Here is a 23,382-nt window from a genome sequence, read left to right on the forward strand (position 1 = left end):
CCGTTTGCAATTGCACCATATTGTGTCAACGTCAAACGGATCCATCCACATTGACTTGCATTGTAAGTCAGGACGGATCCGTTTGGCTCCGCACGGCCAGGCGGACACCAAAACGACTTTTTTTTCATGTCCGTGGATCCTCCAAAAATCAAGGAAGACCCACGGACGAAAAAACGGTCATGGAAAAAACGGAACCCGTTTTTGCGGACCGCAAAAAAAAAAAACGGTCGTGTGCATGAGGCCTAACTAACAAACACCAGCAGCAAAAAATAGAAATAAAAATTCTTGACCTTCATCTAACATCTGCAGCTGGTGTTTTTACTGCAAAAAAATAAACCAAAAATTGTAACGGGGTTGTCCCATGAAACATTCTACAAACCAGCACCTGGATCTGAATACTTTTGTAATTGTATGTAATTTAAAATTTAGCATAGCCATTGAGTTCAATAAAATGTATCTGTATAGCGCCACCTCCTGTTTGTTTTTTCTTATTTTTTTGACCTGCTCACCGAGATGGCCGCACATGCTTAGTTCCATATTTCAACTGCCTCCTGAGCTGTGATAGGGAGAGCATGGACACGCCCCCTGAGCTGCAGCAGAAAGGACACTCCCCTTGAGCTGTCAGCTTGATATAATTCTAGCAGAACAATAAATGGGGAGATCTCTGGATCCATGTGAGGTCCAGGGCTGGTTCTAGCTTTGTTAGAAAGAGATTGTCATGTACTATATGATGTCTGATTTTCACTTTTTACATTAGTCATGGGAGAACCCCTTTAAATGGTACGCCCACATGCGATAGAATATACAGCGTTTTTTTGCCGTACAGATGGCTGTGGATTTAATTCTCTCCATTCAAAAGGTCGAAATCCACGACAGAGATCCACAGCTTAAATTGAAATACTTAAAATCTACACCTCCGGTCATTTTACACTGCACAATTCTGGATGAGACTTCTTAAAATCTCATTCTCTTTGTGGGTACTGCACCACTCTACGGATCTGACACACAAAACTCTGCGACGATAGATACGTCACGTGTGTACATAACCTAAGATTACCTGCACACAATGCAGAAAATCCACAGCAAAATTGCATTTAAAAAAAAAACGCACATAAATCTGCAGGTTTCGACTCCCGCCGATGTTATACTCATGACCTGTCCCAAGGATAAGTCATCAATATCGGAAACTGGACAACTCCTTTAACAACCCCATTGAAGTCTATGGGGGAAACCACCATACATGCAAATGTCAAATCTCATTCAATTTGCTGGCCCCGTATTGTGCTGCAGTCGTACCACACAAAAATTTGCAACGCGCGCAGGTATCCTAAGGCCACTTGCACACGTTGCGGTATACACATCCCATGCGTAGTACAGCTCCAGCACAGTGTACGAGATTATACAAATCTTATGCACGCTGAAGATTTTTTTCCAAATCTTCAGCGAGTCAATCATGTTTTTGGCTGCGGATTTCACCCTCTTCCAATGAAAAGGTGGAGGGAAAAAAAAAAATGCATTAAAAACTGCAGCTCCTCCCCCCCCAAAAAAAAAGATCTGTGTGTGAAACCACCCTTATAACACAGGGATCATCATAGTTGGGCAGGAGAATAGAAAACCTGGGGGGGGGGGGGGGGGCAAACTTGGTGTCCAGCAATGTGCCCATCATTACCGCTGACAGCGTGAAATACGCGGTGGAGGTCGGCAGCATAAATTGACATGCTGCGGATTTAAACTCCTCGCCACTGACAGCTGCCGTGTGTACAGGCAAATACACGATGAGAGTTATCCTCCTGACCGCCTCTTTCTCAGTCCATGATAGGATAAGGATGCGTTCACATATAAAACGTCATGCTGCATCAATTTCCCGGCGTAGTATAGAAAATTCGGAGGGAAACCAATACCACCGCCGATCCCATGGTATTATACCAGCCCATCAGTCTTTACGCTCCCAGAAAATGTAACATATACCAGGGTTTTTGTTTTTTTGGGGCGAGCGTTTTAACGCTATGGATGCCGGACCGGTGTATGAATGCTACCACTTTTAACTAATATATATATATATATATATATATATATATATATATATATATAATTATCATGTTGTATATCTATATCTATCTAGAAAGACACAGACACTGGGAGGGGGATTCAAACTGGTGTAAAGAATAACTGGCCTAGTTGCCCATAGCAACCAATCAGATTCCCCCTTTCATTTTCCAAAGGAGCGGTTGATAATGAAAGGTGGAATCTGATTGGTTGCTAGGGGCAACTAAGACAGTTCTACTTTACATCAGTTTGACAAATCTCCCCCACTGTGTTGATGTAAAATCAGAATGAAAAGCTACCAAACAAATATATAGAAATAATTTTTTTTAAATAATCAGGTAAAACCTAAGGGTTCATGGAGATTTTTCAGCGATCTACTGTACATGCAGCCTCGACAGGATCCCACTATTTTAGGCTCTTAGCTACAGTGGAAACATGGCTCAGTTATATAGGAGATATGTAAAACCTGTCAGGTGAGGGATGGGGGAGGGGAAAAAAAAAAAAAAATTTAAAAAAACCAAAACGGTTAGAGCAAGACTGGTGGTTGCTATAGTAACCTACCTAAATTATATCTCTCCATCCCAGTAACCCCATGGGCTAGAAGAGCTATATTACTGAAATGCTAGCAGAACAGAATAAATGATGCAGAAGTAAGGTCTATAGGCAGACGGACGCGGTATATAATTGCCGCTTACCAGAGGCAAAGTCCAATAAAACTGTCTATTCTTACTAATCCTCATAATCCAGACGCATCCGTAATCGGAATTCTTAGAAAGTCCGTAATATTGCCGCACAATGGGCACAAAGCAAATGATGCCAGAAATTCAGGAAGATCCATATAACAGAGCATGATGGCCCCCATGGAAAAATGAATAAAAAAAATATAACTAAAAAAAACCTTAACCTGCATGTCCACAATTTATAACGCATCCTTATCACGTCTGGAGCTGATCTGAGGCTCTGTTTTCTTACTGCTCACCACAGCCACTAGGTGGAGCTGATGAGCTTTCTGCATACTGCTTTAATAGGGTTCTTTCACACTGCGTCTGCAGCATCCGTTTACCGCCTGCGCTAGAAAACCTCCTAGCGCACATGTTAAGAGGACCATAAAATGAATGAAACTAATTGGCATCAGTCGCCCGCAGGCAGCCATTTAAAAAAAAATAATAATAAAAGTATATATATCTATATGGCCTCATGCACACGGCCGTTGTTGGGTCAGCATCCGAGCCGCTGTGTGCTGTCCGCATCCGTTGCTCCGTTCTGTGGCCCCGCAAAAAAAAAAAAAATATAACATGTCCTATTCTTGTCCGCGCTTTGCGGACAAGCATAGGCATTTATATTTAAGGCTGTCCGTGCCATTCCGCAAATTGCAGAATGTGCACGGACGCCATCCGTGTTTTGAGGATCCACGATTTGCAGACCGCAAAACACACCACGGTCGTGTGCATGAGGCCTAACTGTACAGTTTTCTGTGCTATTCCATGCAGTAAAAAAAGCAAAAAACAAAACCTATACTGCTGAACAATCTTTTGGCTTACTTCGGTATAATGGAAACCTATAGGTACGCGGAGCATATGGTAAACCAGGGGCAGGCAACCTCCGGCACTCCAGGTGTTGTGAAACTACAACTCCCAGCATGCATACATACTCTGCTCTTCCCAGAACTCCCATACAAAGGAATGGAGCATGCTGGGAATTGCAGTTTCACAGCAGCTGGAGTGCCGAAGGTTGCTGACCCCTGCGGTAAACAAACGCCGCAGTATGGAAAGACCTTTAGGTCGTGTTCACATCTGCACTGTTGGCTCACAGATTCTGGCAAAACTGTAGATTTTTCCTACAAAAAAAAAAAAAGCAGACTTTCAAACAGACCTCATACCTCATTATAACCAATAGTATCAGGCCGAATGTACAACGTCCGTTATTTTCGTTGCTCTTATAGGAGCAATAATAGAGCCAAAACAACAGAAATCAAGAGCGCTGGTGTGAACAAGCCCTTATGTAGTACTATTCTGCTGTAAGCTCATCAGCTCCCCCTAGTGGCTGCTGCAGAAAGCTAAGATTTTGGCGCTTATATGGCCATACAGTGGATTTGGAGCCACCGTCGCTACTAGTTAAAACCTACTGGAGTTAAAATGTAAAAAAATAAATAAAATAATCTCGTACTTTAAAAGAAGCAGGCAGAGAGCAGAGGACGCGGGGGGGGGGCATCGGGGCCATGCCTAAACCAGTTCATTTTCTTTTTGTTAGAGGCTCCCTATGGAAAACATGTCTTGTGTGAAAGGGTCATTTATTTTTACAACAGGAGCTCTTCAAACAGGCTGGAGTTATGGTGGGTACAATTAAAAGCATGCCTGGGTCAACGTAAACTTCAAAAGGGGGAAGCGGCCTTTAACAAGCAAACCTGAAATGCTAACCAGACCCGACATTTCATCAGCGATCTCCTGTGGCATGAGGGGGGCGTCCCAGCAGTGTTCTGCATTAGCACAGGAAAAAATTCATCAACTACCAGCGCCAGGAGCTGATAAATACCACCCCCCAGACGCTTAACCCTTATTGAAAACCGAACCTCATGCACAGCCGAGAGCGGGTATTAACCCTCGTTAATCTGCGGTCATGTCATCTACTAATGAGAAGGCTTAATCTTGTGCAAGAGCATGTCTGTTTTAGCAAACCGCGTTCCCCATGAGGTAACGATGCTGGAGCATCTTTACTTAGAAGTCTGCAATGTGTCGTTCCTCTATTATACCCCCTGGAAATGTATGAATAAATTACCAACTGGGTGTTACCATTGCCCGTGCCAATAGGGTGTGTAACGAAACGCCTGTCACCACGACTAGGTACCTCCGTTGATGGATGCTCCTAGTGCTTCCCGAGGACTCCAAGCACCCCACTTGACACCATAAGCACTGCAGATCCCACAAACCGCTGCAGCTTGGTTGGGGTCTCGCTGTCTCTTACCCACCCTGGACCTACGACAAGGCCCCAGGCTCTCAGAGAGCGATGCAGGAACAAGCTCTTAAAAAAGAGCTCAGTGATTATAGCCAGGGGAGTATACAGCGTATAGCAATCCCCAGTGTAGATGCAATCTGTCCCCCCACACATGAGACGGGGCTCTATGCTGAGGGTAAAACGGGAACTCTTTAATGGGGCTACATGTCAGCCTTTTATGCAGGTCTCCCAGCAAGGGACACCCCCTTGGGACCTTGTGGAAGACTGCGACAGTTTATATATTGGCCAATCACATGCATTTACAGTATTGAAACCTTCCCAGCAATTGTACACAACCTCCCCCCCCCTGTCTGTGATACAATTAACAAAATACAATTAACAAAATACAATAGGCTCTGCCTGTGATACAATTACCAAACCTAATCGGCTAACTTAATCACTCACAGGCAGAAAACACACATTTTTCCCAAAACCCCACATATTCCCATAAGGCCTCATGCACACGGACGTTTTTTTTTGCGGTCCGCAAAAACGGTTTCCGTTGTTCCGTGATCCGTGTCTGTTTTTTCTTCCGTGGGTCTTCCTTGATTTTTGGAGGATCCACGGACATGAAAAATGAAAAAAAAAAATCTAAGTCAAGTTTGCCTTTGAAATGATAGGAAAAAACGGACACGGATCACGGACGCGGATGACAATCTTGTGTGCATCCGTGATTTTTCATGGACCCATTGACTTGAATCGGTCCGTGAACCGTTGTCCGTGAAAAAAAATAGGACAGGTCTTATTTTTTTCACGGACTGGAGACACGGATCACGGACGCAGATGCCAAACGTTGCATTATCATATTTTTCCACGGACCCATTGAAAGTCAACGGCCGCGGAACAACGGCCGCGGATGCACACAACGGTCGTGTGCATAAGGCCTAATGGATAGTTCTGATCTGGGCAAACAACATATCCAAAAATCACCCAGATCCGAGCAGGGTTTCCCGAATTCCATGGAACACATTTGACCGACAGCAAGCATGGCTTTCCTACCCAAAACAGTTCTACAGATTTAGGCCCCATTCACACGTCCGCAATTTCGTTCCGCACGATGTGCGGCCCGGTTCCGGAAATGCGGACCCGCACTTACGGGTCCGCATTTCCATTCCCAAAAAAAAATAGATCATGTCCTATTCTTGGCCGGAATTGCGGACAAGAATAAGCTTATTCTATTAGTGCCAGCGATGTGCGGTCCGCAAAACACGTTACGGACGTGTGAATGGACCCTTAGGCTGCACGGCCGGTCTGCCTTCTTCAAAGTTAGTATATGGGCCATAATCCTGAGGCAAGAGGCTGGCAAACAGGCCCCTCCAAAACCCAGTGGTGAGGTTATTTCTGCCACAGGGTGTGTCCCCTACAGAGTCTGGAACAGACAGCAGTAACTGGTGGGGGTAACGCTACTTTCACACTCACGTTTTGGCTTTCCGTTTGCGAGATCCGTCATGGGCTCTCACAAGCGGTCCAAATCGGATGAGTTTTTGCCCTAATGCATTCTGAATGGAAAAGGATCCGCTCAGAATGCATCAGTTTGCCTCCGTTCAGCCTCCATTCCGCTCTGGAGGCGGACACCAAAACTCTGCTTGCAGCGTTTTGCTGTCCGCTTGACGAAACTGAGCCAAACGGACACAATCTGGCACAATAGAAAACTGATCCGTCTCCCATGGACTTTCAATGGAATTCATGACGGATCCGTCTTGGCTATGTTACAGATAATACAAACGGATCCGTTCATGACAGATGCATGCGGTTGTATTATTGTAACTGATCCGTTTTTGCAGATCCATGACAGATCCGCCCAAAACGAGAGTGTGAAAGTAGCCTCAGAGTCATGTCCACTGGTCAACATATTCATACATTTCAAGGAATAACAGAGGAACGGTGCTCCAGGATTGGGATTTTATGGGGATTACAAGTATTTAGCAAATGGTGTCACACTGGGGACCCATCTATACTGTTACATGTAAGAGAATTGTATACGTGTGGTGTTATGGGAGTATGTTGTTTTACTAAAACTGATGCAAAACATTGATGTGTGAATAAGGCTGAAACATTGATGGCATATTTCTAGGATATGCCACCTATGTCCGCACCGCTCGGCTGTTTTCGGCACTCCCATGGAAATGAATGGAGGGCGGCCACGCATGTGAGGAGAGCCCTCCATCACTTTGAGAGGTGGGACCCGCACCTATCTGACATTGGTGGCATATCCTAGTAATAGAGAGACAACCCCTTTAAGCTGGCCATACACATTAAATCTAGATGACCTGCACCCGACGATCTTCATGGGATAGGCCAACTATCGTATATGGAGGTCTTCCGACTGTCTTTTTTATGGGGAAGATAGCAGTCGGCTAAACAAGTACTTGACCGACGGGTAAAGAATCTCATGTTTATGACAAGCTTAAGGCCTTATTCACACATCAGTGTTTTGCAGCAGATATTTCTATACAGCCAGGAGTGGATCCTCTAACCAAGAGAACGTCTAATGGAAAGATCTGCACCTGCTCAGGGATTTTTGGTCACGCTCCTGGATTACATAGACTGATGCAAAACATTAACCAGACAATGACACCAAGGCTAAGTTATGAATGAACTGCCAAGCAGTCTGCACTGAAGGTCCAGCTGGGTGTTACCAGTTAGGAGGGGTGTCCCTGCACAGTCCGACACCGCCAGCACTGATTGGATAGTGTCAGACTCTGCAGGGACACACCCCCAAACTGATAACACAGCTGGACCTTCCTAGCAAACTGCTAGTAATTCATTCGTAAACTTCTAGAAGGAATAATAAAGGAATGGCACATCATACAGTCATAAGAATTGTTAGTTCATGGGCAAATGCAAGCAGACATGTCAGGAGAGGTTAGAGGTCCTCTTTAAGCACAAAACCAGAGCCACTTGCATCAGCCTGTATACAATGGGGGGCTTCTTGCACAGCTCTACAGCAGCGGAGAATTAGATTTTCCCAAGCTTTGCCAAGGCATAAACTGGGCGTCCCAACTGGAAAAGTAGTGGTTTCCCTTATTATAACAGGGAACTGCTCACAATACAATTCAATAAGGTATTAACCATATTCACCAATACAATTTTATTAACCCCTTCCAGGGACAGGACACAGAATATCTGACGCATCAAGATGAATATGGAGGTTCGCTCTGCAGACCACCTCTCCACACCACAGGGCTGACAACTCCGAACAATAGCTTGCGCTGCATAACACATTCTTACGAGACGGCATCGAGTCCTGGGAATTTTCATATATGGGCTCTTTATGTAAAGGAGCTTTGTTTTAGGTTTAGCGCATTTCTTCCTGGGTAAATCTCATTAGCGGCCATAATATGCTAAGAAGAAAACGCGAATAACACTCTGCGCGCCCCCCCCCCGTAGGAACGGATGAAAAAAGTGCTGCCCACTTACCCGAGGCTTCCTATTTCTCACAGCTTAGTGACAGGGTTCACATGGGTGTCTGAAAATAAAGAAATACAATTTTACTACAGTCCCGCAGCCGAGGTAAAGTCCATGCATTGCACAAGAACATACACAATGGAGATTTATCAATACGTCTTAAAGGGATTGTCGAGTCTCTGTACATAAAGTTTAGGGAATGTAGAATTAGAGGCGATCAGTCTGTGTATATATATATATATATATACGTAAAGGTGCCCATGCTCTTTAAAAACAACCTCGGCCAAGCATGCGTGTGTTTCCAATGGAGGTAGATGGGAGCTGTTGCGAGTCTCCACTGGTGGAGGTTTATTTCTCAGAAAGGATTGGGCGCTGAAATTCGGGGCTCCTGATCCTTCTCTATCCCTGCATTATATGTCAAGGGAAAGCACAGGGGTAGCTATATATATATATATATATATATATATATATATATATATATATATATACACACACACACACACACAAACACACACACACACACACACACTGCCCAAAAAAAATAAAGGGAACACAAAAATAACACATCCTAGATCTGAGTTAATTAAATATTCTTCTGAAATACTTTGTTCTTTACATAGTTGAATGTGAGGACAACAAATTCACACAAAAATAAAAAAAATGGAAATCAAATTTTTCAACCCATGGAGGTCTGGATTTGGAGTCACACTCAAAATTAAAGTGGAAAAACACACTACAGGCTGATCCAACTTTGATGTAATGTCCTTAAAACAAGTCAAAATGAGGCTCAGTAGTGTGTGTGGCCTCCACGTGCCTGTATGACCTCCCTACAACGCCTGTGCATGCTCCTGATGAGGTGGCGGACGGTCTCCTGAGGGATCTCTTCCCAGACCTGGACTAGAGCATCTGCCAACTCCTGGACAGTCTGTGGTGCAACGTGACGTTGGTGGATAGAGCGAGACATGATGTCCCAGATGTGCTCAATTGGATTCAGGTCTGGGGAACGGGCGGGCCAGTCTATAGCATCAATGCCTTCGTCTTGCAGGAACTGCTGACACACTCCAGCCACATGAGGTTTAGCATTGTCTTGCATTAGGAGGAACCCAGGGCCAACCGCACCAGCATATGGTCTCAAGGGGTCTGAGGATCTCATCTCGGTACCTAATGGCAGTCAGGCTACCTCTGGCGAGCACATGGAGGGCTGTGCGGCCCTCCAAAGAAATGCCACCTCACACCGCGCTCCCCCTTCCCATCGCCCGCTCTCGCTCCCCCTTCCCAATCGCCCGCTCTCGCTTCCCCTTCCCAATCGCCCGCTCTCGCTCCCCCTTCCCAATCGCCCGCTCTTTTGCTCTCTCTCTATATCTTAGATTGTCAACTGGTCCCACCAAAAACAATATGTATGGAGGTTTTCTGCAAATATTAAAGGCTATATGCCATCAAATGTCAGATAGAAGTGGGTCCCAGAAGTAGAACTCACACCTAACTCCAGAACGGGACCATCAAATGAATAGAGAGCAGCCGCAGATGTGTGGCCACCCTCCATTCACCACTATGGGAATATAAAAAAAAATATCCGAAGACTGGCTCATCTGTTTCCGGCAGTCCCGTAGCGGTGAATTGGGAGTGTACCGCACAAGCACGGCCCTCCTCTCCACTCACTGCTACGGGACTTCTGAAAATAGCTAACTCATAGCAATGAATGGCGAGCATGCCGCGCATTCGGGGTGTGCTCTCCTTCACTTCAGGGCAGATCACAGAGGTGGGACCCGCACCTATCTGACATTGATGGCATATTCTAGCATCAATGTCCAAGATGGTCCAGTCCTTTAAGACTGCCATACCAAATGTTATAAGATATTTTCTCCCTGGCTCCAGGTGATCTACATTATTACAGCATCAGAGGTCTGAGCGGCCCCCACATCCAATGAACATCTTCCCACGCCTAACTTCCTTCTACGCTGCAGTCAGTGAAACCACAATTTACATATAAAAGAGGACCGCCATGTCTGGTTTAGTAACTGCCTGAATTCCCCATGCAAATAACCATTTCTGGAGCATCTATTCTTATAGCTTTGTTGTGCCATTCCTCTATTATTCCTAATAGAGATGTATCAATACACTGCCAGCTGGACGTCACCATTCCCCCTGGTCAAATGGGTGTGTCCCTTCACAGTCTGCCAACGCCAGCACTGGTCAGACCATGGCAGATGGTGCAGAGACACACCCCCAGCTGGCAATTCATTTATATACTTTTAGTAGGAATAAGAGAGGAAGGACACAACAAAGTTTTAAAATCAGATACTCCAGAACTGGGATTGTATTTCGTAAAATAGACATGTCAGGAGGGTTGACAGGTCCTCTTTAATGCCGCTTTATTTGACAAATTATCGGAGCATCTGCAGTAGGTTTCATCCTTATAGCGACGGGCTTCATCCAAAATCATCTAGTAGACAACAAAACCACTCAAGTTGAATAAAAAATAAAAAATTTTAAAAACATACAACCGACCCCTATAATTCCAGTACACCCCTATAGTGTCGCTCACAGGATCTCGACTAACCTATTTCAGACGGTCTCGCAGACCAGAATGACCAGTTTCTCAGCATAGACGACAAATATTTGTAACGTACAAAAATGACGTTCCGCATTGTTCACACGGTTTCAACATGCACGCGCTCTTTGTGACAGATACCACTCAAAAATGGGCAGCACAGAAAGCTCAGGGGTTAGCACGGAGGGTCCTGGGTTCAAACCCAACGAAAGCAACATCTGCCAGACTTTGAACTTACCTCTGGGTTTTCATCCCATCGGGTTGGTGTGAAATAATGAGAAACAAATTCAAACACGTAAAAAGGTGTAAAAAAAAACAACAACATTTGAGGAACTGGAGCGGGTGCTGCAAAAATGAAGATCCTGGAATGTTTTTAGAGAGATTCTGAGGCCGGTGCAGATCCTACTAGTTCCATCTTGTCTGCCAGACACCACAAAGGCTGCCCCGACGCGAAAACGTTCTGACTGTCAACTCACAATGTTATCTGCAAACACCTCTGAAAGGTCACAACTCTCAAGTGTATCGGCCGTCAGAAAGGCATACATCAACGTGAAATGAAAAAGCTAAATACAAATTCGCTGTCACCTACCTACAGGCCCAGACACTATTTGCTGTCTCCTATGTGTAATCATTAAAATTTGTGAATTAAAATGTATGGAAGCAAGCCTAAACACAATAGTGGTAGCCCAATGTTTTTTTCCGATGAGGTCCATGGAGAGGTGGGCCCTTGCTCTAGTTGGCCCCAAACCCCTTTCTTGTGGTTGGTGGGAATCTGCAGAGCCTCAACCTTTCCACAGACTATCTAACAGAGAATGAAACAAAGAATGAAGGGGGGGGGGGGACCATCCCAAGTGCCATACGATTTTACATGGCAGATCAGAGTGTGGACGGGGGATAAACATACCAGAAGGGAAGCTCATACTGGTTGTAGATATGGAAAAAAGCACACAAACACACACGGCAGGTTGGGGGAAGGAATTCGGCTACTGTATTTTCGCAAGTCCCATAGAAACTATTGGAGAGCGCACCGCACAAACACGACCACCACTCCATTCACGTCTGGAAATAGCCAAGCCAGCACTCCCATAGAAATGAATGGAGGGTGGCCACGCATGCGCGGTGCACCCATGTTCTCTTTGAGAGCTTCGTTCTAGAAATAGGTACAGGTCCCCAAGGCTGGCTTGGCCATTTCCGGAATTTCCATAGAAGTGAACAGGCTGGTGGCCGCGCTTGCGCAGTGCGCTCTCCATTTATTTCTATGAGTCTTTGGAAAATAGGCAAGTGCACTCATAACTCCCATAGAAGTGAACAGAGAGCAAGTTGCGAATATGCAGTGGTTTTTAGTTTCATGGGTGCCGTTCTTGAGATAGGTGTGGGACCCGTACCCATCTGACATGGGTGGCATATCCTAGCAATGTTTCAGGTGAGACAACCCCTTTAAGGATACATGTACTTTCACACCTATAAACCGAAGGGAACACAGGGCAACTGAGGCCACCGCTCTATTTTCGGATCATTCCCGCTGGCAGCATCGTCTTCCAGCTCCTCAAATTCTACGCTTACGTAACTGAATTCGTGGTGATGCAGCCACAACCTTGCCATTCACTGACATGAGTCTTGCCGCCTCTCTGATGTCATGTCTCGTTTCGCTTTTGCAATCAGCGATTACCTACTGACAAGTGTGAAATCAACCAACAAACCCGTGATTTATCAGACAACGGGCACAGAAAAAAAAAAAAGGAAGAGATAGCAACTGCACTTTGCCTGTTGGCACACGCATCTGTGGACGTTCTGTACAGTCGTCCTAGGTGCCAGCTTTACTGCCACTTGCTAAATGCGCCCTAACACTTCAAAAAAGCCCGGCTGAAGCTGGTAACATGTTGGTTTATAAAGCAGAATATTGATTTAGGCTTCATGCACATGACCGCACTTTTCATCCCTCTGCTATCTGCATTTTTTGCAGGCTGCACACGGACCCATTCGCTTCTCTAGGGCCGTGCCCACACCCGCGTTTTTTTGCGGATCCGTGCAGCCGTTCCACTGATGATAGAATATGTTCTATTCTGGTTCGTACAGCAAACATAAGAAAGGTCCTTTCTATAGAGGGAGAAAAAAAAAATGCAGACTGCACACGGAAGTTATCCATATTTTATGGATCGAAATATGGACGTGGCCGCATACTTTTTAATCAGTTTCAAGAGTGTCTGTACTGGCTCCATGTATCCATGATGTTCGTAGAATACAGTTGATTTAGGCGTCTGCCCTGTCCTCAGAGGCGAGCAGTCAATGGGGAAAGCATTACACAAACACCACAAACTATAGGGCATTATAAAAAAACTAAAAAGTAGACACAATGCACACAAAAAAATAGCAAAATAAATCAAGTTTAATCTTCATTAAACTTGACACCCGCATCTCTGGCTTTTACCGCTACAAGGTTTACAAAATATAAGGACTTGTCAAGACATGAACACCTTTAACAACAAGAGGAGACGAGGAGGTTTAGACTATAAACACGTGGATACTGTCCAAAGCCTCAACCGTGATACAGCTGCGAACTGGACATAACCATCTGGAATTCATTACTGGGTGGCGCTCTCTTTTAAGGTGCCCACACAGACACAAAAAATAAAAAATAAAGTCAGCCAAACCCGTTATTTCAGCAAACCCGGCGGAAACCTTGGCATAACCTTTTTGCAGGACAATGGGGTCTGTTATTTTCAGCTTGATTTTGTAGATGGACGGATCAGACACTGCGTGATGGGTTCTGCGTGAAAGGGTCATTAAAAAGGTATTACAGATAGGTCATCAGTATCTGATCGGTGGGTGCCACGGAGCAGCTGTTTGAGAAGGCACCAGCACTCTCAGTAGCGCACTCCCTGCTTTGCCTAGGCCGCATGACGTCACGTTTATCGTTCACATGGCCTAGGTCACGACCGTCAGAGCCCCTCGAAAATACTGATGACCCTTCAAAAATCCCAGAAAAAACTTAAGCTTCAAAAAAAATAAAAAATAATTCACATGCGATGGAGACATATCAAATAGTTAATTAATCAGTGGTGATCAGAGTGCCGAGACCCCCACCGATTGCTAGAACGAGAAGATAGAAGAGCTCTCATGTTGCACGCTTTCCTCTCTGCAGGACATGGGCACGTCTTGATTCAGTCTTTAGCAGCGAGGAAAAATCATGCGCTATGCAAGCATTTACCTCTTCGTTTTTAGCGATTGGTGGAGTCTCACATCAGTGCTTGTCCCTAAAGGGGCTCGCTAAAATTTTTCCGGTCCAGGCAAAATACACACCAGGACCAATTTGATAAGAGGTCAATTAGTCTATTGCTCACGAAAGTACCCACAGATATAACATGGCTTCCACCCAATCTCAACGGTGGCGCCACAAGGACAAAAATACATCAGGGTCCTGTGTAAATAGGGCCAAACCTCCAGATTTCGAAGGGTTCAGATGAGCATCTAATGGTGGTCTCCAGACTTTCCCCAAGGCAGAGTTGGACAGAAGAAAAGAGTCTCGCACATTTGATTTGAACTGTCCAATCCTTCTGTTCTCAGAAGGTGCCAGACAGTGGCTTCTTCCCCTCGTCCATTCACAACACACATGCTTCCCCGCACTGAGCCGAGTATGCATGTTTATGGGGAAATCAGGAGAGAATCTAATGTATGATTTCACCAATGGTTACCTGAACTACATTTCCATTATAACTCTTCGTATTATACTTCCCGACAAAGCTAACATACCTTCATGATCCTCCAGTTTATGAGCGAGGGCCGGTGCCAAACTATGTCCACAGCCACAGATCCCCCCCCCATAAACTAGGCCTCTGCACCGAGCATTAAACTGACATCCCGCATATTAAACCGTACGCGACAAATTCCAGATAAGTCGCAGCCTTGCAGCAGATACATTTACTTTCAAGTTTATATCCTCAGGAGACAGGGTTTAAAGACTGCCGGGCCAGACATTTCCTCTTGGACCCAGGTGTACAGGATGCAATCGGTTCCCGGTGTTTATTCAGTTCTGTTACTTGTTTCCTTAATGGGAGGAACTTGTTTGGGGAAAGAAGAATTCTACGACATCCTATGGACTACGACAGGAGCCAGAAACCAAGGGATATCAATCTGAAAACAACCAGAGGACGGGGCTGGCTGAAGCATCTGAAGGAGAGGTGGGACGGCAGATATTACACCGGCCGGTACCAACCCATTACCTGGCTCCAGTTATAAAAATAAAATAAAAATGTACCAACTACTAAGAATCATACCTGGAATTACTACCCACCTAGCTACATAAAATTACCTGGGAAAGGAATATGTTAAAATAAATTCTCCGATCTGAGACTTCAAATTTTTGGGGAAGTCGGGCAGATAGCCGTTGAATGAGTATCGGGCTAACAGACCTCATGCGTACAGCCACTCATTTGTCGGCTGACCACTATCCCTGGCACATTTACATAGGGGAAATATCGGGAATGAGTGTTAGTACAGAGAGTTTGCTGCCGATAATTGCCCCATCATCTGTGTGTGTAAATGAGCCTTTGGTCTGTTTCACACAAGTGAGTTTTCAATCTGGATGCGATGCATGTTGTGAACAGACAGCATCCGGACTGATTCCTGACCATTCATTACAATGGGTTTGTGCACATGTTTTTTTGCCCTCCTCTGAATCCACTTTGCAGGATAACAAGTTGAATCAACTAGGTCTTTTTTCAGCCTATGTTACTATGTTAGACCTAGACTACCAGGAAGACAGACATCAATCCCTTCTCTGCCCTAGACCACCAGGGATGCGGATATTAATTTCCTTCCCTGCCCTAGACCACCAAGGATGCAGATATTAATTCCCTTCTCTGTCCTAGACTACCAGGGATGGAGATTTGAATCCCTTCCCTGCCCTAGACGACCAGGGATGCAGATATTAATTCCATTCCCTGCCTAGACCACCAGGGATGCACATATTAATTCCCTTCCCTGACCTAGACCACCAGAGATGCAGATATTAATTCCCTTCCCTCCCCTAGACCACCAGGGATGGAGATATGAATGACTTCTCTGCCCTAGACCACCAGGGATGGAGATATGAATCACTTCTCTGCCCTAGACCACCAGGGATGGAGATATGAATCCCTTCCCTCCCCTAGACCACCAGGGATGGAGATATGAATCACTTCTCTGCCCTAGACCACCAGGTTTGCAGATATTAATTCCCTTCTCTGCCCTAGACCACCAGATTTGTATAAATTAATCGTTCCTCTAGCTTGGTGAAAAATATAACGTATCTATACCCACTCAAACCAATCCCCAGCCTCAGCCATTCAGACACTGCTATGGTCCCTGCTGTTCTCCATAAACTGATCCCAGTTTGGACACACTTGAAATGCTAGAAAAAGGCCCACTTAGACAATCACTGGACATAGCGATGATCCACCTCAGTCAGTGATTACCTGAGCAGGTTCTTCCTGCCATTTCCAGCACGTTGAATAAGGACCAAGAAGTGGAGAGTAGTGGAGAAAGAGGCAGTGTCAGAATGGCAGTAGAGAAAGATTAGTGAGGGAAAGTATGCCTTCTTTAAACTTCCCTGCTTATTAGCTACAGAGCCTTAGAGCAGGGGTCAACAATCTCCGGCACTCCAGTGGTGAATTTACAACTCCCAGCAGGCTCTATTCACTTCTGTAAATAGCCAACCAAGGGTGCACACTGGGAGTCGTTGTTTAACCACTGCTGGATTGCCCAAGGTTAGTGGTCCCTGGCTTAGAGGGAACATTACCCACCCCCTGCCTGGATTTTGGGCTCCGGATTTTTGGCCTAGCCCAGAGGAGCACCACTTTTATCTCTATGCACATCAACGGGATGTAGATACTGCTAAAACCTAGGACCCATAGCTTTCCTGCCCTCCCCTCCTATAGGCACAGGCCTCCCGGACCATGTGCGGAGAATCATAGTTTGGGGCCCCATTTTTCAATTTTGCACAGGGCTACATTTTATTTAAAACCGGCCCTGTGGATCAGATGGAACATGGCATGATTTATATTTTATTGAATTCTGTAGGACAGGAAAAGGGGATCAAGGACATCTACAGATTCCGTATCATGGCTCAGCACAACCGCACTGTCACTTTGTACATTATGGCTCCATTGTTGATTTTATAATACATGGCTGAACATGACTGCAGATGGCGAGGCCACAAGTTCCTGCAGATGGCTGTTCTACTCCCTTATGCATAACCCATCGATAATTTGCCTCTGAAAAAAAATGGCAGCCAGACAACAGAATTCTAAATGCAACTCTGAATGTGAATGGTGCACAAATTCAATTTAACTCAAAACTGGTACTGAACCAGTCACCCCTCTGTATTTCTCTTCCTCATATACTGCTATTAGAAGCTTATTAAAGGGGTCCTCCAGGAATTAAGAAAATGAAAATACTTAAATATTACTTTATTAAAAATATATTCCCAAATACCTTTCATAAGTTATAATGGCGCATTTTGTCTGGGGAGCAATCAGGGGAAATAAAATGGCCACCGTCTTATTGCACACAAAACCTGTCCTAATCACACAACAGGAGAAGTTACTTCAGAGCAGTGCGGTAAAGAGCTGTCTCATCCTCCTCTCTGCTCGTCAGGGATTATGATCCTGAAAACAACTGATTAGCTCTTCAGCTGAATCTCTGTGGGAATGGAGTTCATGAGGAGACATGAAGTACAGTGCTGCTGCTCATCAGCCACAACCTCACCTCCTCTCTGTTCTACATGTAACCTCATGAAATCCATTCCTACAGAGATTCAGCTGAAGATCTTATCAGCTGTTTTCAGGATCACAATCCCTGACGAGCAGAACAGAGAGGAGGATGAGGCAGCTCTTTAACTCAGTGTTGTGAAGTAACTCACCGCGCACAAGATTTAGTGCTGGATCTTCAAGCAAGATGGCGGCTGACTCTTTGCACTTAAATGGAGAAGGCAAGTAGGATTTTATTTTATTTTTTATTACCTCCATTTCAGGGAAAATCTATTACCACGAAGCACGGGGAAATTCGGCTTTGCGGCAAATCATATTTTTCCTGAAATTCGTATTGAAGTCTACTTTGTGAACTTCGATTTGCTCAACACTAATCATGATTGTCTGACTCTAGTGGCAACCCCGATTTATAATGGGGGGAGGATATGCATGCAGCGCTATTCTTCTCGTCAACAACCTGCAAAATGACTTTCACCAGCGGGAGCTCAGAATTCAGTGTTTTAAAGAACAATAAAGTTAAAATTTAACAACCGCCCCCTCCCCCCTTGTGCGCAGTTTGTGCTAACACCTCCGCAGTCCTTCCAGCCGATTGCACGTTTCCCCACTGACAACCATCAGAAGAAAAAGGACGCACACCGCTCGGCTCTGGTTTCTAGCCGTCGCTCTTTGAAATCAGTTCAGTTTGCGTCTCAAGTCTCCTGGGTTGTTAGTGCACCGCAGATAATGGAGGATTTACGGCGTGATAGGATAATGCATTCGGCACGGATAACAATATTTCATTGTGTAAAGATACGGTTTTGTTCCTCTCTCTTGGGAAGCGAGGTCAGGATCGTGTTTCCTGTGGAAATGAGAAAAGACACAAACTACTTGTTTAGGGCATTATAAAAACGCCATGAAAAACAAGTGCTAAGGTTACCAAAGAGTGAACAGGCCGGGAAAAAAACCCTTTAAAGTGATACTCCGCGCAATTTCTGAACAACAAACTGCGGTGCCCTCCTGTGTCCAGATTCATAGGTGGCCTATGACATCTACTACAAGAGAACGGATGGGACAGGCTTCTGCGCAGGAGAATCACATGCGGCGTGTGCTTTAGCCACATATTTTGCAGTCACGTGTGTTGCATGCAGGTTTGGATGTTGATTTGCCACAGACTGACTGCAGAGTTCACCTTTTGCAATGCAGAGGATGATTTTGCAACAGATTTGCTGTGGCCAAACCCGTGGCGGAAAAAAACACAACATGATTGAATCTTCCCTAAAAGTACATTCACACGACAGTAAAAAAAAAACAACTCTCAGGCTGAGTGCTGCGATTGGCCAGCGCTACAGCCTGGGAGAAGGAGACGCCGGCAGGCTCCACCCAGTTGAGCCGAAAATATGAAGATACCGGAGCCTATACCGGAAGAACGGAGCAGCGCCCAGGGATAATAGTAAGTGCAGGGAGATCCCTGGGCGCCGCTCTCCATGTCTGTATGCTTAGTTTAGATTTTTATTGTAGTGAAAGGTCCTCTTTAAACCCCAACCCCTGCAGTGCCCTCAGTATATATTATGCCTCCCTTGTGTCCCCAGTTTCTATTATGCCTCCCTTAGTGCCCCCAGTATATATTACAGCCCCCTTTGTGCCACCAATATACAGTTGCAAGAAAAAGTACGTGAACCCTTTGGAATGATATGGATTTCTGCACAAATTGGTCATAAAATGTGATCTGATCTTCATCTAAGTCACAACAATAGACAATCACAGTCTGCTTAAACTAATAACACACAAAGAATTAAATGTTACCATGTTTTTATTGAATACACCATGTACACATTCACAGTGCAGGTGGAAAAAGTATGTGAACCCCTAGACTAATGACATCTCCAAGAGCTAATTGGAGTGAGGTGTCAGCCAACTGGAGTCCAATCAACGAGATGAGATTGGAGGTGTTGGTTACAGCTGCCCTGCCCTATAAAAAACACACACCAGTTCTGGGTTTGCTTTTTCACAAGAAGCATTGCCTGATGTGAATGATGCCTCGCACAAAAGAGCTCTCAGAAGACCTACGATTAAGAATTGTTAACTTGCATAAAGCTGGAAAGGGTTATAAAATAATCTCCAAAAGCCTTGCTGTTCATCAGTCCACGGTAAGACAAATTGTCTATAAATGGAGGAAGTTCAGCACTGCTGCTACTCTCCCTAGGAGTGGCCGTCCTGTAAAGATGACTGCAAGAGCACAGCGCAGACTGCTCAATGAGGTGAAGAAGAATCCTAGAGTGTCAGCTAAAGACTTACAAAAGTCTCTGGCATATGCTAACATCCCTGTTAGCGAATCTACGATACGCAAAACACTAAACAAGAATGGATTTCATGGGATGATACCACAGAGGAAGCCACTGCTGCCCAAAAAATCCATTACTGCACGTTTACAGTTTGCACAAGAGCACCTGGATGTTCCACAGCAGTACTGGCAAAATATTCTGTGGACAGATGAAACCAAAAAGTTGAGTTGTTTGGAAGAAACACACAACACTATGTGTGGAGAAAAAGAGGCACAGCACACCAACATCAAAACCTCATCCCATCTGTGAAGTATGGTGGGGGGGGGGGCATCATGGTTTGGGGCTGCTTTGCTGTGTCAGGGCCTGGACGGATTGCTATCATCGAAGGAAAAATGAATTCCCAAGTTTATCAAGACATTTTGCAGGAGAACTTAAGGCCATCTGTCCACCAGCTGAAGCTCAATAGAAGATGAGTGTTGCAACAGGACAATGACCCAAAGCATAGAAGTAAATCAACAACAGAATGGCTTAAACAGAAGAAAATATGCCTTCTGGAGTGGCCCAGTCAGAGTCCTGACCTCAACCCGATTGACATGCTGTGACATGACCTCAAGAAAGCGATTCACACCAGACATCCCAAGAATATTGCTGAACTGAAACAGTTCTGTAAAGAGGAATGGTCAAGAATTACTCCTGACCGTTGTGCACGTCTGATCTGCAACTACAGGAAACGTTTGGTTGAAGTTATTGCTGCCAAAGGAGGTTCAACCAGTTATTAAATCCAAGGGTTCACATACTTTTTCCACCTGCACTGTGAATGTTTACATGGTGTGTTCAATAAAAACATGGTAACATTTAATTCTGTGTGTGTTATTAGTTGAAGCAGACTGTGATTGTCTATTGTTGTGACTTAGATGAAGATCAGATCACATTTTATGACCAATTTGTGCAGAAATCCATATCATTCCAAAGAGTTCACATACTTTTTATTGCAACTGTATAATACGTCACAAAATTGGGAGAGTCAGGCGCTGCTGCCTCCAATGCGGAGCAAGTGTTTTTCATGTAACCGTGGGCCCATGGTTTTCAATAGGGTCTCTCTGGCTGTGAAAACGGCCAAAAATAGGACATGTTCTATTTTTCTAACGTCCGCTATTCACTGACTGTTAACCCCCCCCCCAAAAAATATATTATAATAATGATAATAAACGCCATGTGACTGCAATAGTTCTAAAAAGGACCGTCTGACTGACTTTTTTCACTGCCATGTGAATGTACCCATTTGTATGAACGCTCATTAGCGATCCTCTGGCAGTGTAATACTGCCGCCGATTACCCGATGAACGCGCGAACGCGCAAACGCACATTTATCAGGTAATCGGGTTCTTTTAACATCGAGCTGTGTAATAGGCGCTCTGCTGCCGGCAAACAATGAGACCGTAGAGGTATGAGCGATGCATTAGCGATCACTCGTCCCTATACTGAGGAGGAGATCGCTGCATGTAATAGCAGCGGTCTCCTCCTCTACTGACCCCAGTTACAGAAAAGTAAGGCTGCAAGCATATATCCACAACCTAAGGCCTCATGCACACAACCGTATGGTCCGAGGTCCGCTAAAAATACGGATGACATCAGTGTGCATTCCGTATTTTGTGGAACGGAACAGCTGGCCCTTCATAGAACAGTCCTATCCTTGTCCGTAATGCGGACAATAAAAGGACATGTTTTTGCTTAACGGAAATACGTTAACGGAATGCACACGGCGTATCTTCTGTTTTTTTTTTTGCAAACCCATTGAAATGAATGATTCCGTATACGGACTCGGAATGAAAATATGTTGGTGTGCAAGAGGCCAAATACAATGTTGCAGGATGACGCACAAATGATCACACTTTGTTTACACTGAAATAAACCATTTAGAGGTGTGAATTCCAATTCGAAGTTGCAAAATAAATAAATAAATCAATCATCATCTGTACAACCCTAGTCAAATGTATAGGCAACAAAACATAAGATATTGGGTCATAAAAAAATATTAAAAAAATGTCATGACAGATTGCTGCGCAAGAAACCCCCCTCCAATATAGCCCTTGCCTTAAATACATAGCTTATGTTATATGGGGTGCATTCAAAGAAAGGGTTAACACAATCCTTTGCAAATTAAGAGATCTCTGACCAAAATCCGGAAGCAATCAATGCAACGAAAATTGGGACTGACTTGCAAAAAATTCAAGATCCGTAGATAAGATGACCAACCACAACTCTAAAGAGCGAATATTTGTTACCATAATGGCCGTCAAAGCATAAAAGCAAATCCAGCTAATTACCCAGATTGCATAGGACGGGGGTAAAGCAAGGACTGGTATCAGCTGCTGCCATGTTCAGAAAACCTCCCCCCATCAAATGCGCCTTTGAAAAACCTCAGCTTGCCTCCATTCAACGTACAGGCGAAGGGCGCTGAATAACGTGCCCCATTGAAGGATCTTTGGCTGCCTCTTTCCGGGACCGGCTAGATTTAGACAGGGACCATTTATTAGATACACACTCATTAACCGCCGGCAGAGGTCACATGTCTCACTGCAAACAATGATAGCCTTATGTATACTGGGTGTATGTTGCGTGTCCACCAAAAAGGTCTGCATGCAAGCACACCAGAGTAATACAAGAGCTACGAAAACACAAAAATAAATTGCTGCTCTGTAATCCTATGGAGCTTCGCCCTTGCAACTCCGGTGCCTAAAGTTGCAGAAATGCGTGCAACCCAAAAGTGAACATAAAACTGGCGCAACACAGGGTACAGTTGACTTCAGGCAACACTAACTTTTTATATGTCACAGCAAAAGTTGTGATTGGTGGGGGTCTGAGAGCCGAGACCCCCCTACCTTTCTCTAGAACGAGGGGAAGGAAGAGGGTGCATATCACACTCTCCCCTCGCTGGTGAGGACAGAATCGAGATGGTCTCTAGACTTCTGTGGACGGTGGGGGTCCTCCTAAGCCAGTGAAGTCACGGACACTGGTGAAATGGCCTAGGCCCAGCTCAGTCCCATTCAAATGACTGGGGCTGAGCTGCGATACCAAGCACAGCCGCTGTACAATGGACGGAGATGTGCTTTGTAAGCTGCAAGGAGGCCGTGGCGCTCATTCTGGGACCCGCTATGGGAGGTCCACAAATAGCCAAGCACCATCTCAGCTACTACGTCCGGCAGGCAGCCCCAAAGCAGTGGAGGTCACGTCTGCGCAATGCATTCTCTATTAACCGCTACAGTATTTCCAAAAACAGAGGTGGGACCCACACCTATCCAACATCGAGGGCATATCCTAGTGTCCGAGACAAACCAACCCCTGGTGTGATCTGAGCTTTTTTTGCCAGCTAGGAATA

At 45.0% G+C, this 23,382-nt stretch overlaps 1 protein-coding gene across 2 annotated transcripts in view; it reads right to left on the reverse strand.

Moving 5' to 3' along the window:
• DAAM1 (dishevelled associated activator of morphogenesis 1) overlaps positions 1–23,382 on the reverse strand; it is a 161,614-nt gene that overhangs the window by 104,574 nt on the left and 33,658 nt on the right. For both annotated transcript variants that reach the window (XM_040411301.1, XM_040411303.1), the window contains exon 2: positions 8,458–8,506. The gene's annotated coding sequence lies outside the window, so the exon portion shown is untranslated. The remainder of the gene's footprint in view (positions 1–8,457; positions 8,507–23,382) is intronic.

The sequence above is a fragment of the Bufo bufo genome, chromosome 11 (genome assembly GCF_905171765.1).
Source record: "Bufo bufo chromosome 11, aBufBuf1.1, whole genome shotgun sequence".
Lineage (NCBI taxonomy): Eukaryota > Metazoa > Chordata > Amphibia > Anura > Bufonidae > Bufo > Bufo bufo.